The sequence below is a fragment of the Rattus norvegicus genome, chromosome 17 (assembly GCF_036323735.1).
Source record: "Rattus norvegicus strain BN/NHsdMcwi chromosome 17, GRCr8, whole genome shotgun sequence".
Classification (NCBI taxonomy): domain Eukaryota; kingdom Metazoa; phylum Chordata; class Mammalia; order Rodentia; family Muridae; genus Rattus; species Rattus norvegicus.
In genome coordinates this window covers 48,696,224-48,711,301 of record NC_086035.1, presented here as the reverse complement: position 1 = coordinate 48,711,301, position 15,078 = coordinate 48,696,224, and the positions used below count along the sequence as shown (strand labels likewise).

General features: G+C 39.7%; 1 protein-coding gene and 1 pseudogene across 15 annotated transcripts in view; one reads left to right on the top strand and one right to left on the bottom strand.

Annotated features, from left to right (window-relative positions):
- The window catches only part of Aoah (acyloxyacyl hydrolase), a 241,350-nt gene that overhangs the window by 33,860 nt on the left and 192,412 nt on the right, over positions 1-15,078 (top strand). The window lies entirely within an intron of this gene.
- LOC108348471 (glyceraldehyde-3-phosphate dehydrogenase pseudogene) lies at positions 11-8,695 on the bottom strand (annotated as a pseudogene).

Here is a 15,078-nt window from a genome sequence, read left to right as displayed (position 1 = left end):
CCAGGGTTTCTTACTTTTTGGAGGCCATGTAGGCTATGAGGTCTACCACCCTATTGCTGTAGCCATATTCATTGTCATGCCAGGAAATGAGTTTTACAAAGTTGCCATTGAGAGCAATGCCAGCCCCAGAATCAAGGGTAGAAAAGTGGGAATTGCCATTGAAGTCACAAGAAACAACCTGGTGTTCAGTGTAGTCCAGGATACCCTTTAGTGGGCCCTCAGATGCCTGCTTCACCACCTCCTTGATGTCATCATACTTGGCAGGTTTCTCCAGGCAGCATGTCAGATCCATAATGAATACTTTGGGGGTAGGAACACAGAAGGCCATGCCAAAGAGCTTCCTGTTCAACTCTGGGATGACCTTGCCCACAGCCTTGGCAGCACCAGTGGATGCAAGGATGTTGTTCTGGGTTTCCCCATGACCATCACACCACAGCTTTTCAGAGGGGTCATCCACAATCTTCTGAGTGGCAGGGATGGCATGGACTGTGGTCATGAGCTCTTCCATGATGCCAAAGTTGTCATGGATGACCTTGGCCAGGGGTGGCTAAGCAGTTGGTAGTGCAGGCTGCATTGCTGACGATCTTGAGTGAGTCGTTATATTTCTCATGGTTCACACCCATCACAAACATGGTGGCATCGGCCGAAGGGGTGGAGATGATGACCCTTTTGACCCCACTCTTCAAGTGAGCCCCAGCCTTCTCCATAGTGAGGAAGATGCCAGTAGACTTCATGACATACTCAGCACCAGCATTACCCCATTTGATGTTAGTGGGATCTTGCTCTTGGAAGATGATGGTGGGTTTCTTGTTGATGACAAACTTCTCATTCTCAGCCTTAACTTGGACTTGTCATGGGTAGAACCATACTGGAACATGTAGACCATGTCGTTGAGGTCAATGAAGGGGTCATTGATGGCAACAGTCACCACTTTGCTTGACCCAGAGAAGGCAGCCCTAGTAACCAGGTACCCAATATGGCCAAATCCGTTCACACCAACCTTCACTATCTTATCTACAGGACAAGGCTGACACTGCTCAAGAAGATGTAGCTGTCTCTAGAACGGGGAGGAGCAGAGAGCTGAGTGCTCAAGTTCTTGGGCATGTAGTAGTTTCAACTATATGGGTTTCCTAATTGAAAGAAAGGCTTTTTATGTTTTCAATTTCTTTGGTTTGGGTTTCTTCAGGGATTTCCTTTTATCTGTATTACTTTTTCATTGCCTGATACTTTACCTCCCTCTTGAATTCCTTCCCATCTCTGTGCATGGGGGTGTGTGTTGAGTAAACACCCAGGATAGCATGCACACTAGTGACGTGTTCTCACTGCACTGTAACACCCACTTTGATGTCATATCTTAAATCTCTTCCTCCTTCATCTTTATTTCTCCGAAGACAATGTATATTCTATTTGTTCTGTGTTCATTCTAGTTTAAACTTCATTTCTTTTATAATTTCTATTCCTTCCTGATTTCTTTTATTCCTTGTTAGAGGCTTCCTAACTTGGATTTCTTCCCTTTTTTCATGTCTTATATCATTTTATTAATGACTTCTCTCATTTTAAATGAGAGTTTTAATCTCTTCTTTGGCATGATTTCTGGCATGCCTTTACTATCTGTAGGACTGTTACTCTTTTTTTTCTTATAATAGCTTTGTATGGGAGTTGACCTAGATACATTTCTGTTGCTTAATTTTTTGTGAAATTAGTCTTCAAAAGCTCTTAGATAGAGGTGGCATAGTGTTCCTGAATGCTCGGAGCACCATCTCTGTTGCTTATTGCTCAAACTGTGCATCTTTCCCCTGGCCGCTTTCACCAGGAGCTTCTTTTAACACTATTTTTTTCTTGTTTTTTTTAATATTGGATATTTTATTTGTTTACATTTCAAATGTTATCTTCTTTCCTGGTTTCCCTTCTGCAAACCCCCTATTGCACTCTCTCCCCTGCTTATATGGGGTCTTGAGCCTTCACAGGACCAAGGAGCTCCCCTCACATTGATGCTTCAACACTATTTTTAAGCAGCTAAGCCACTGATTGTGGGCCCTGCTCAGAAGGGATCTGGAAGTCCAGTTCCCATAGTTTATGGGTATCATATTTCTCTAACTCCCTTATCCTAACCTTAACTGCTGTGGCTACATTTCTCCTGAGCTCAGTTGTCATCTTCTGGTTGGATCACTAAGCACCTAACACCATTGGTCTCTCCTTGGGAGCATATACAGATAGGTCATCTTTATATACATTCATGGAAGTTCCTAATTTTAACTGTTTACTGTGTTAACTGCTAGCTAATCTCTCTCTGTCTCTCTCTGTCTCTGTCTCTGTCTCTGTCTCTGTCTCTGTCTCTCTCTCTCTCTATTCTCCCCCACTCTCCTTCCCCCTCCTTCCCTCCCTCGGTGTGTGTGTGTGTGTGTGTGTGTGTCAGGGGTAGGAGGGGGTGGTGGTGTGCTGGGGTGCCACAGGGCTCAGAGAGATTCTGAAGCTCCACTGCTTCCCTCATTACCTTTTCAGTATTTTCCCTTGAAGCTTTTAATTTTACATCAATAATTAGGCATCACTTTGCAACATCCTGTTTTCATTCAGCATTATGTTTTTAAGATCGATATTCTTTAAGACAATGCCTCAATTGTTTATATAGCCATGTCTTTGATTTATACTACTATTTTTGGAGATTCAGACTCTACCCAAAGTCTTGCTTCTATAGTTTGGGGATGGTTTGAGTGTGTCTTGTACTGGAGGCTTGGTTTCCAGTGTGGTGGTACATTACATGTCACAGCCAAATACAGATGATTCAGCTGTTGGCATCACCCTGGGAAGCTCTGATATTATGGAGAGAACTAGCACCTAAAAATTGTTAGAAAAAAAGAACAGCTGTACTAGGCATTTTAGCATATATCTGAGCTGTCTGTTATTTGGACGGTTGAGGTTGTAGAAGCCATGAGTTAGTTCTAACGCACCTTGTGCACTATGTTAAAATACTGCTACAAAATAAAAAGCAAGTGGAAGCCAGTGAGATGGTTCAGTGGGTAAAAGTGCTTTCAGCACAAGCCTCACAATCTAGTTGAACCCCTAGAAGCCACATGTGCACCCTCACCTCATGTACCTACATGAACACGTACAAACACACACACACACACACACACACACACACACACACACACACCACTATACACATCAACAATAACAACTCTAAAAAGCAAGTAAGCAAGTTCCGGTCTATCTGTGTAGGTGTTGACTCCTTCCTATTCTATTGTGTTGCAGAAAAGAGACAGAAATGAATAGATGAGGCTACCCTATCTTAACCTCCTGCTCCCAAACAGAGATCTGGGCAAAAATGTCTCTCCACAAAGTATATACCACCATGTGTTGATTAGAGTGACACATTTCACATCTCTGGGTTAAAGAGAAAAACACTGCTACTGTTTTCTGAAGGAGGAATTGGTAGAGTCACAGACATCACTAACCCTGTCTGGCCACTTGACTGTTTCCATGTAACAGGTCTCCATGTAACATAGAACCATTTACACCTTGAGTTTGATTTTTCTAGGAAAAGCTCTTGTCCAAAGGTAAGAGAGTGAAAGCCTAATGAACAGAAAGCCTACCTATCACAGGAGGAAGAAAAGCAGACTATGGGGTTTGGACGGTTGTGTTTCCTACTCAACAGGAGAAACTCCAGTGAATAAAAAAGGCTTTGGGAGTCATTTGATCTTATCAGAAAATGGTGGACTTTTGGATGGAAACCAGGTGCTCCTGTTCAGCTTAAACAGCTGCACCACTTGATAAACTTAAAGGAAGGCTGTACATTTTATTCTGATTTAGTGACTATGCAAAACCTGCATAGAATAACTACGTGAATTATACAGAATAATGAAGAGACTGTCTCCTAGCTAAATATTTCTCCTAGAAAATGTAATAGGCCCAGCCTATAGTGTCTCCTTGGGTCTAGTATTGGCTTCTGCGTGATATAGCAAATGCAGAAGAAACAGATGATATCATGCACATAAAACACACATTCATTTAAAAATTGATTTCTAAGTATTCTTTTTGCCTCTAAAGCTAAACTAACACAGAATCCCAGCCTTAATGGTCATAACACAAGAGCCATGCTCTGGAGAATAATCTCTGCATTGATCACATAGCACTTTCGATGCCTGAGAGGACCAGTGTTTTTAAATTGTGCAACATCTTTCTGACCTTCGCTTCCACATGAGTTTTTACCTATGATTTGAATGAAAAGAAAAAGAAAAACAATTAAAAAATGAAAAAGGCATGATTGGTAGTGAGTTTCAGAACTAGATGAATGAAAAAAAGAAAAAGAAATAAAACAGGAAAGGAACATGACAGTTCCTAGGTTGATGGATGAGAAGGTTTATCATAGACCTGTGAGAGGGCACAGCCAGAGGCAGGAACATCTGGAAGAATCCAGAGTGGACATGACCACACTGAGCTGTGCCATGTGGGGAATCAGGAAAGGGAGAGAGCAGGGGAACTGCCTTGAGGTCCAAAGGCACAAGACGGCAGGTGACCAGAATGATTAGACTATACAGGGAAGACCAGACCAACCCCCTGATGAAGAGCTAGGATTAGGGATTGAGGTATGCCATTTGGGAGGGCACTGAGGGGCTGAGGGATACAGGAAGAATCTGGCAGCCATGTTCACTTTGATATGTTAAAGATGCACCTCAGCCATTTGTCCCAGGTTTGACACCTAACATGTTTCTCTTTAGAATGATCTGAGAATCATACATGGGGAATTAATTAATGGAATCTCTGTGACCAGCAGTCAATAGAACTTCACATTTTGAGTATCATACAAGAACTTCACTTCCCTTCTATCTCCATCAAATATGATAGGAAAGAACTCATATAATCTTAAAAGGAGCAAAGCAGCACATGCATCCTGGAATATGCAGCCACAGTGGGACTAATTGGCCTCTGTCTGTGTGCTTCAAGGTACTCACTAACAGTGATTAACAGTATCTGCTCTGCCTGAGATCGTGAAGGTATCAGACAAAATGTCCTTAGCATATTGAAATGTACACTACAAATAATATTGGCCTTCAGAATCTTTAGGAAGGCCTTTAAGAAAGGAAGTCTTTAACTTCTGCTGGACTGTTACTGAGCAAGGCAGTGACGGCCAATGTGAGCGTGACTGATAGAAGAGGTTTCATTTGCAAATACACATGTGTTTCTAGTGCATAAGGACTGCACAGTGATCCTTTGAAAGCCCCCCTTTGACTTTGAAATGACCATGTGTTTTTTCTATTATTGATGTGCTCATTCTCTAGATCTGTAGAAATATTTTCCTATCTGCTAGCTCACAAACATGATCCAATAGTAAAGGTTCTGATGCAGATCTTATCTTCAGAGTTAGGAATGTAGCTCAATAATACAAAAATGTGCCTAGTATGCACAAGGCCCTGGGCTTGTGTCCCATCAACACACACACACACACACACACACACACACACACACACACACACACACACATCTATACATGCACACGTATACCCACCTGATAGCATTTGCCTAAAGTATCCTCCACTATCTGGTGATACTAATACAGGCTAGAATGGACAGACATATATTTGTCTCAGAGTTGTGGAAGTCCAGAATCCAAGGGGATGAGCCAAGTGTTATGCTCCCTGCTGTGCCACCCCGTTACATGGCATTAATCTATTCACAGGGGCAAGAACGTCTCATTAGGCCCCAGAGACCAACACCATGGCATGAGGACAAACTTCTTGACACAGGAACTTCAGGGACACATTAGAACCACAATTAATTCCTATCAAAATTCCTATGGCAGTCACCACTTGGGTTGCAGTGACAATTGGTACCATCTAATTGTAGTTTCCTTGGTAAATCTATCTCTTGCCCAGAGGTTTTACATGTTTCTGCTCCTCATTCTCCCACGCTGAGCTTCTAATTTAGCTCTGGGAACATCCTCTTTTTTCCCACATGTAGTACTGCTCCAGGGGCCTCCTGAGTTAGCAGAATCACAGAATCCAGTTGAAGAAAGAGATTGCAGAGGGGCCTGCTCCAAATGAGAACCCTGCAGCTATTCGCTTTGAGTGGAGGAACACAATCACAGAAACACACGCCTACCGCTTCTCATCAAACCAAAGGGAGATGGATTGTCTCTGCCTCTTAGCCAGTAATGCAAGTTAATCAAAGAACACACTAATGTCATTTTTAAAATTGCTTTGCTCCAGGCTAAGCTACTTCAACATTAGCATTACTTTAAACATTTCCAGGCTGCCTCCCTCCTCATTTAATTATGAACTTCTCTTCAAAACATTCTTTAAACCATATGATGCTACAGTAAACACCACCAAACACCATGGCCACACTTTCATTTATTTCTTTTGTTTTTTTGTGAGACAGGGTTTCTCTCTGGGTGTTTTGGAATTAGCTGTGGAGACCAGACTGGGCTCAAGTTCATAGAGACCCATCTACTTCTAGCCCCTGAGCAATAGGATTAAAAGTGTGTCCCACCATGATTGGCCTGGTCACATTGTCAGACAAAGAAGGCAAAGTCTGTAAGGGGGGGGCACTTTACCAACTCTGAGGTCAGAGAGCTGGTGGTAGAATTCACGTTTCTTGAGTTCAGTGACATCAGAACATCTAGACCCTCTCCACAGTGGTAACCCCCAAAACAAACAGTATGGAAAAGGACAGTGGATATTGACTATTATGTTGAGATAAAATTCACATGTATTACAATTCATTGATTAAACCTGTAATAACAGTGGTTTTCTATATGTTCAGACTTATAATCCATCACCATGATTTCAGAACATTTTCACTACACCAGTGTTGTAGGCAACACTTCTAAAAGATAATGTTTATTTGGGGACTTGCTTACAGTTTCAGAGATTTAGTCCCGAGACAAACTGGATTTATCAAGCTCACCCTCACTTCCTGCAACAAAGCCACACCCACTCCAGCATGACCACACTTCCTTATCCTTCTAATCCTTCTCAAACAATTAGTCCCCTGGTGAATAAGCATTCCCATTTATAAGCCTATGGGACCATTCTCATTCAAACCACCATAAACTATACACACCCCTTAGCTATCATGCTCTAACACCCATCCTCCCCAACATCTAAAATCCACTCGTTTACTTCCTGTCTTTTATATCTATCTGTTATAGATATTTTATATAAATTGAACCACATAATGTTTGCTCATTTGTGATCAAGTGATTTCTGTCACTTCGCATAATTTTAAATATGATTTTAGAATTACATTCATGTGACATGCATCAGAGCTTCGTTACTTTTTAGAGCTGAGTAGTATTCCAGTGTATAGACATCAATGTTTTGGTTATCTGCCTGTTAGGTCACTCCAATGTTTGAACATGTATTCTGGTTTCCATGTAAGAGTAGAATTTCTGGATCCTATCAAAGCTTTTCTAACTTTATGCTAAATAATTTATGGAACTATGTGGTTAGTCACTAAAGCGTCTGCATCATTTTACACTCCACTACTGTATAATACTTTTTCACTTTGATTCACTTTCAACACATATTTTCAATTTATATTGTAACACATGGTAGATATGAACTGTATCTCACTTGAGTTTAGATTAAAAACAAGCATATTTGTGTATCTTTAAGAAAACATCTATTTAGATGCTTTTCATATTTTTAATTATACTATTTATCTTCATTATTAAATTACATTAAACGTTTATCTAGAAACTTCCATGCCATTTATAGCCAGCTAACTTACTTCTTCTTAATCTTGGGTGAACTGTTTATTAAACGAAGCTATCCTCCAAATACAGCAAAACAGTGTGTCCGTTTATTAGGTTCCAACTGTACAAATGTTCTAATGTGGCTAAATGTAGATCCTAGAAAGTCTTGGGTGTTACCAAACCTCTATAAATAACACTTATCATAGTATTAGCAACAACAAGGATTAGAGAACTTCATCTTTCCCAGACAAATATTACTATCAATCAACCTTTGAATCCATTCATATTCCTACAAAACCATTTATTCTGAGTATTTTTAAAGCTTTCTGATGTATTTTACTCACTTCAACAAGAGAGTAGAGTCAAGGAACTCTTGCCATTTTCTGGACCTTTAGGAATGTTTGGTTTTGGACCCCAGGACAAGGGACTATGGTGCTTTATTTTACATATCAAAGCAAACCTGGTATCCAGGTCCTCCCAGAATCCCTCAGTCCCCACCTGGCATACCCTGTCCCCAGCCCTGAACTTTCTATCCCAGAGGTTGGATGTCCCTCCTCCAAAGGCTTCTCCCTAAATAATCCAGACATTTGACTTCCTTCTCCTCCTTGTCCTTCTCCTCCTTCTCCTTCTCCTTCTCCTTCTCCTTCTCCTTCTTCGTCTCCTTCTCCTTCTCTTCTCTCTCTGCAAGTGTACCCTTTGTTTCTTTCCCTAACCCTCCTTCCCCATGGCAACTCTCCTTGCTTTAAGCCTTGGGGCTAGTGAACTTGCCTGAGAGCAGCTTCTCAACAAACCTGCCTTTAATATGATCTAATCTGGCTTGAACTTGCTTATTTTACCAGCAAAGACATAACCTATCATTGATTACTGCCCTAAACTGCTATTAGCTAGTTACCTGTTAGGTTTCAGTACTAAAACCATCCCCTGCCAAGACATTGAAGAGCTGAGTAGGAATGCTTTGCTACTATGACGAACAGTCAGAGAAGAGTGCGAGTCCCGCATGGCGTCTAAGGAGCTTCCTGACACCACTCTACCCCTGGAGCAGAGCCAGATGGATGTGGATCTTCATGAGTGCTGATGATTGCTATTGGCATGAGGCTTGTTTGTATAGTAATGTGCATATTTTCATGTCTTTCCTTCAAGGAATGCTCTTCCTGTTAAGCTTAATGACTGTGATAATTAGAAACATGAGTCTGGGAGGTGAGGATGTATTTACATTCCTTAGTGCTATGAATTTTGGGACAACCCTTAAGGCTGTGGGAAGGAACTCTGAAAGCACAAGTCAAAAACTATATAATTTCTCACCTGTGCAAAATATAAGGATGCAATATGAATTATATGTGAGTCTCTCTGGCCAAAAGAATGAAGGCAGCTGCACTAATGAGCCAGCTTGTCAGAAAGATAAAAGACAGACAGATTTCTGAGTTCCAGGTCAGAGTAGGACAGAACAAATTTTGATCCTGGTGTGACGGAAATAGTGATCTTGGAGCCAGATCTCAGAGTTTATTGTCTGTGCATACAAAGGCAGGCAGATTTCTGAGTTCATCTGCAATGTTTTTTGTTTTTTCAAATATGTCAGCTGCAGCAGCCATCTTCCAGAAACTCACCAAAATGACTAACACAATGGGAAGCGGGAGGAGTACTCACTGTATGTTCTCTAGGCTTTTTAAGAAACATGGAGTTGGTACTCTCATCATATACATGTGAATCTACAGGAAGGGTTATACTGTAGATATTAAGCCCCTTAGTGGTACCACAGAAAAACGAAGAGTCTACAATGTCACCCAGCATGCCATGGGCATCATTGTAAACAAGCAAGTTAAGAGAAAGATTCTGACCAAGAGGATCAATGTGTGTATTGAGCACATCAAGCCCTTGAAGAACAGAGACAGCTTTCTGAAGCAGGTGAAGGAGAATGATCAGAAGAAAAGGGAAACCAAAGAAAAGGCCAAGAGGGTCCAGTTGAAGCATCATTCTGCACCACCCAGAGAAGCACAGTTTGTGTGGACTAACACAAATGAGTCCGTTCCATACAAATTTATGGCCTAATATACAAAAAAGGAATAAAGGACCTGGACTAGAAAAAAATGTACTTGCCGTCTTTTCTAAGAATCAAGGGGCTAGGGTCATAAAATGCTGGTTCATGAATAAACAAAAGCAATGGGACTGACAATTGAATTAATATGTAACTAAAAGACTGGGCTTTGGTCTGTAAGAGCTGAGCTATCCAAAGGGAACTGCTTGGAGTACTGTCTAGGGCAGAGGGCAGTCAAGCAGAGAGCTGCCTCGGGCAGAGAGCTGCCTCAGGCAGAGCTGTCTAGAACAGAAATCTATCTGGAGAGTCATCTCAAGCGGAACACAGGCTATCAGCTTGTACCGAGATTTTCAAATCATTCTTTCACCGATCCCAAACATCCCTTCCTCAGGAATCTTTCCAAGCTGAGGCTGGTTCTTGGTAGAAGAGGCTTCTCACATAGACCCTGGGTCATTGAAGAAGCTTTCAAGGACAGACTCTTCCCTTCTTCCAGGTACAGAGAGGGAAATAACATTACAAGTGGACATTTCTTTTGTAACTCTTGGAAACAGGAATCTGGAGGGCAGGGCAAAACCTCTGAAGGCAACGAAGAAGTATGTAGTTTGGCAGATAGATGAGAATTGAGAAAGGTTGTGCTGTCAAAGAATTTCTATGAGAAGCAATTAATCAAAGCTCTAGTGCTAATTAAATTAGCTGATCATTGCCTAGGGAATGAAATCTCTGAAGAGTCCTGTGGAGGTTTGAATAGGTCTGGCCCCCATAGACTCACGTATTTGTTTGTCCCATAGAGAGTGACACTATTAGGAAGTGTGGCCTTGTTGGAATAGGTGTGACCTTATTAGAGTAAGTATGTCACTGTACGGTTAGGTTTTGAGGTCTTAATATGCTCAAGCTATGCCCAAAGTGACACACAGTTTCCTTCTGCTTGTAGACCAAGATGTAGAACTCTAAGCTTTCCAGCGTCTTGTCTGCCTGTATATTGCCATGCTTCCCACCATGATGATAACCTCTGAAAGTATAGGACAGACCCAATTAAATGTTTTTTTCTTTGTAAAAGTTGCCCTGATCATGGTGTCTCTTCACAGCAACAAAAACCCTAACCAAGGCAAGTCCTTTGGGGAGTCTCTGACTCTCTTATGATGTACCTAGAGAATAAACAACTTCATTTGGATTAAAATAGCCCCACAGCAGCAACCTTGATTCCAAGATAAGTTTCCCATTTGCAGTCTTTGAGTTGAAAAATTATTTCTAGACTCCTTACATCAAGATGAACTTCAGTGTTCTGTTTACCTAAGACAGAGAGTTGTAGACTCCTTCAGTCCAAAAGATCCCATGATTGTCTCCCTCCTCTATATGCTGTCTGAATTTCAAATGTTATTCTTGTTCTTTTAAACCCAACTCAACTTCTGTCTGAACTGGTTAGATGCCATATATACTTCAAGGTCATGTGCTCTTTTACGGCATTGATAAACCTTCAATATGGGTTCAATGCACAAAGAAAGATTTATTTCTTTATTTATTATTGGAGAATCACTTTCAAACACACTTTGAATTTTTAAAAAATTGTTCAAACAGATTAGCTCAAAGCATGAATTCATAAAGTCTCAGAATTCCAGAGAGAACTTACTCATGATCCCTTGAGGCAGCAAACAGTCTCAAGAAGCTGTTCCTGGTTACGGGGTGGGTATTCCTTGGGTCACGAAGTTCTGCTGTGCTGTGGATCCCACTGACTGAAGAAAAGTTATAAAAACATCTATAAAGAGGAAAATACTTCATACCTGTTAAATTAATAGTTTCCTTGGGCAATTATCTACAAAAAAGAATAAAGTAAAACAGAATAAGTAACAATTCATGAATCGGCATTCAGAACTAAAGCTAGTTCAGAGGTACTCATCTACCAGCCTTTACTGAGAGTGGAAAGAAGCAAGGTGGGGTTGGGGATTTAGCTTAGTGGTAGAGCGCTTACCTAGCAAGCGCAAGGCCCTGGGTTTGATCCTCAGCTCCGAAAAAAAGAAAAATCATTAGGGAAAGAAGCAAGGTGAAGAAACAATTTATTGGATAATTGGCCATAGTGCATCCTATGCATAACTTAGGTTCAGATATTGTACTCAGCTCCATGTTGATTTTGGTCTAATGAAGTTTGATGTAGGAGCCTGGTGTATATCAATTGATTTCCATGAGTTTTATCTGTCAGCTGTCTATTTGATATTTCTTGTTCTCTTGATGTTATCTTTGAGGAAATCCTGTCTAAAACAAAAGACACAAAGATTTATACCCATGTTTTCTGTGAAGAGTTTTATCATTTTAGCTCTTACGCATAGGTTTTTGGTCCATTGGGATAATTTTGTTTGTGTACTAGTATGAGGAGGATGTGTTAGTTACTTTTCTATTGCTGTATATAAAAAAGCACCATAACCAAAGCAACTTAAAGATAGACTGGTTTATTTGGACTTAAGTTCATGAGGGCTCAGAGTCTAATACCATAATGGCAGCAAAGTGTGGCAGCAAGTAGGCAGACATGATCCTGGAGCTGTAAGTTGAGAGCTCACATCTTAAGCCACAGCCAGGTAGAAAGGACAGTGAATTGTGAGTAGTGCATGGCTTTGAAAACCCTGAAGTCCACATTGAGTGGTGTACCCCCTTCAGCAAAACTATTGTCTTAGGGTTACATTACTCTGAAACATTAGGGCCATGGCAACTCTTATAGAGGAAAACATCTAATTGTGGCTTGCTTATAGTTTCAAATATTTAGCCCATTATCATCATGGCAGTATTCATGCAGGCATTGTGCTAAAGAAGAAGTTGAGAGTTCTACATTTAGTTCTATATCTAGGTTAACAAGAAACAGGAAGTAAACTGGCTTGAACTTCTGAGACTTCAAAGCCTGCCCCCACAGTGACATACTTCCTCCAACAAAGCCCCACCTATTCCAACAAGTCCATACTTCCTAATAGTGCCATTTCCTACAGACCAAACATTAAACACATCATTCTGTGGGTACCATTCTTATTCAAATCACTACAGCTTTACTTTCTAATCTACCCAAATAATGCCACTAACAGGAGATCAAATATTCAGATGATCAGGCCTGTGGGGGACATAATTTACTTTCTAATCTACCCAAATAATGCCACTAACAGAAGATCAAATATTCAGATGATCAAGCCTGTGGGGGACATATCATTTAAACCACCACAATGAGTAACTGCATTCATTCTTCTGCTTATAGCTGTGAGTTTTTTCAAATTCTCCCATCAAAATTGTCTTGGCACATTTAAGTCTTAACTATAGACTCAAGATTTCTAGCCCCTTCATTCTATTTCATTGGTCTACATGTCTCCCACTTTAATACCACACTGTCTTGTTGACTATAGTTTTGTAGGTTGCTAATTGTGAAGCATGAGACTTCTAACTTTGTTTTTCTTTTCAAGATTTAAAGCAAATCTATTCTGTGTCACGTATAGTTAGGATCAGTTGATCAGTTTATGTAGAGAAGTTACAATTGTTTTGGAGTAAAATTGAACTAGTAGTTCAGAATAAAGAACATTGCCATCTTAATACAATTAACCATGAACTCACTGATCCATCAACATGGTATGTGTATCTGTTTATTTTGGTCATCTTTAACTTCTTTGGATAAAATCATTTCAAAGAATATATTTGCATGTTTTTAAGAAAGTGTCTCATACAATAGCCAGGGTAGCCTGGAACTCACTGTGTAGCATAGATTGACCTTAAAATTATGACATTCTTACTGTCACGGGCTTCCAAGGTCTGGAATTACTGGTGTGCAATACACACCAAACTGTTTTTGTTTTTGTTAGTTTGCTTCCTTGTTTTTTCTTTTCTCAAATTTATTTTTTATTTTGTCAAATTTATTTCTAAGTATTAATTCTTTTTGATGTTATTATAAACAAAATAATTTTCTTAATTTCATTCTTATTTGCTCATTTCTACTTCAGAGAAAAGCAATTAGTTTTGCATTATTGGTTTTTTATTGTGCAATGTCATTAAATTCACTTATTGGTTCTCAACTTTTATTAATGGGTTCCTTAGGGTTTGCTACCTACATAATAAAATCATCTGTGTAATAGCTCGTTTGTCCTTTCTAATCTGGGTGCCTTGCATTTCTTTTGGTTAACAAGTTATTGTGGCTAGTATTTCCACTGTAATGCTTATGGGGAAAGGGTTCTGGCTCTTGTCATTAAATATCATGTTAGTAGTTTTGTGAATAGCCTTTATCAAATTGAAGACTTTCCCTTTACTCATTGTGTTCTTTTGCAGGGAGTGGGCGTTATCAAGCATGTGTCTAGTGTTCTGTCATATATCTTCTTCATCTATTGATGATAATGTGAGCTCTGTCCTTTATTGCTGTAGTGTGATATGATAGCTTATTTCAAATGTCACACCTTGCATTTTTGGAACAAATCTCACTTGGCCAATGTACAACTTTTTCTACATTGTTGTATTTGATTTGTATCATTTCTGTTGAATATCTTTGGGGTTATATTTACAAGAGATGTGGGGCTATATTCTTGAAGGGATATATTTTGATAATAGTCTCACAGAAGTTAAGAAATATTCTGTATCCTTCCATTTTTAGAACAGATGTGGTGAGTGAGACTTTACTAGTAGAGATTGATCATTATTTCAGAGGGTTTTTTTTGGAGAAGTTTTAGATTAATGTTTAAGTCGCTTTATGTGCTATATGTTTACTTAGTCTCAACACCAATATGACATTTTTCTCTATTTCTGATGATATCTCCTTACTCCATCTAATTTTTTCTTTATTGTCATATAATTTTTTTCAGTTCAGGGTTCCTCTTGTAAGTGTCATGTTAAAAAAAATCAGCCAGCACAGAAAGTATTCTTATTACTAGACATGAATATGTGTTGTGTGTGTTCTTAGACATTGATGCAGTGTAGCAACCCCTATGAGACTGGGTCTTCTTCTGCTCTGTAGCAAAGACTAATTGTTGAAGTTGAACTCCTCCTCCAAGTAAACAACAGAAAGGAATATAAGCTGTGTTTCTTTTTAACTCCAAAAGATAACTTTTTAAAAACAATTATTCACATTTTTTCATACAGTTAATTTTGATCTTCATATATCTTCTCCCCCTACTCCTTCCAGATCCTTCCTACCTTAATACCCAGGCAATTTCAAATCATCCTAAAAACAACAACAACAACAAAAACAGAAAAAAAAAAAACAACTACAACAAAACAGAAACCTCATAAAAGAAAATTAAGAGAAGCTTAAAAAGGAAATAAATATGATTTTAAAAGTAATAAAAGAAAACAAAAGGTGTGTGTGCTCATGCACACACACACACGCATGCATGCATGCATG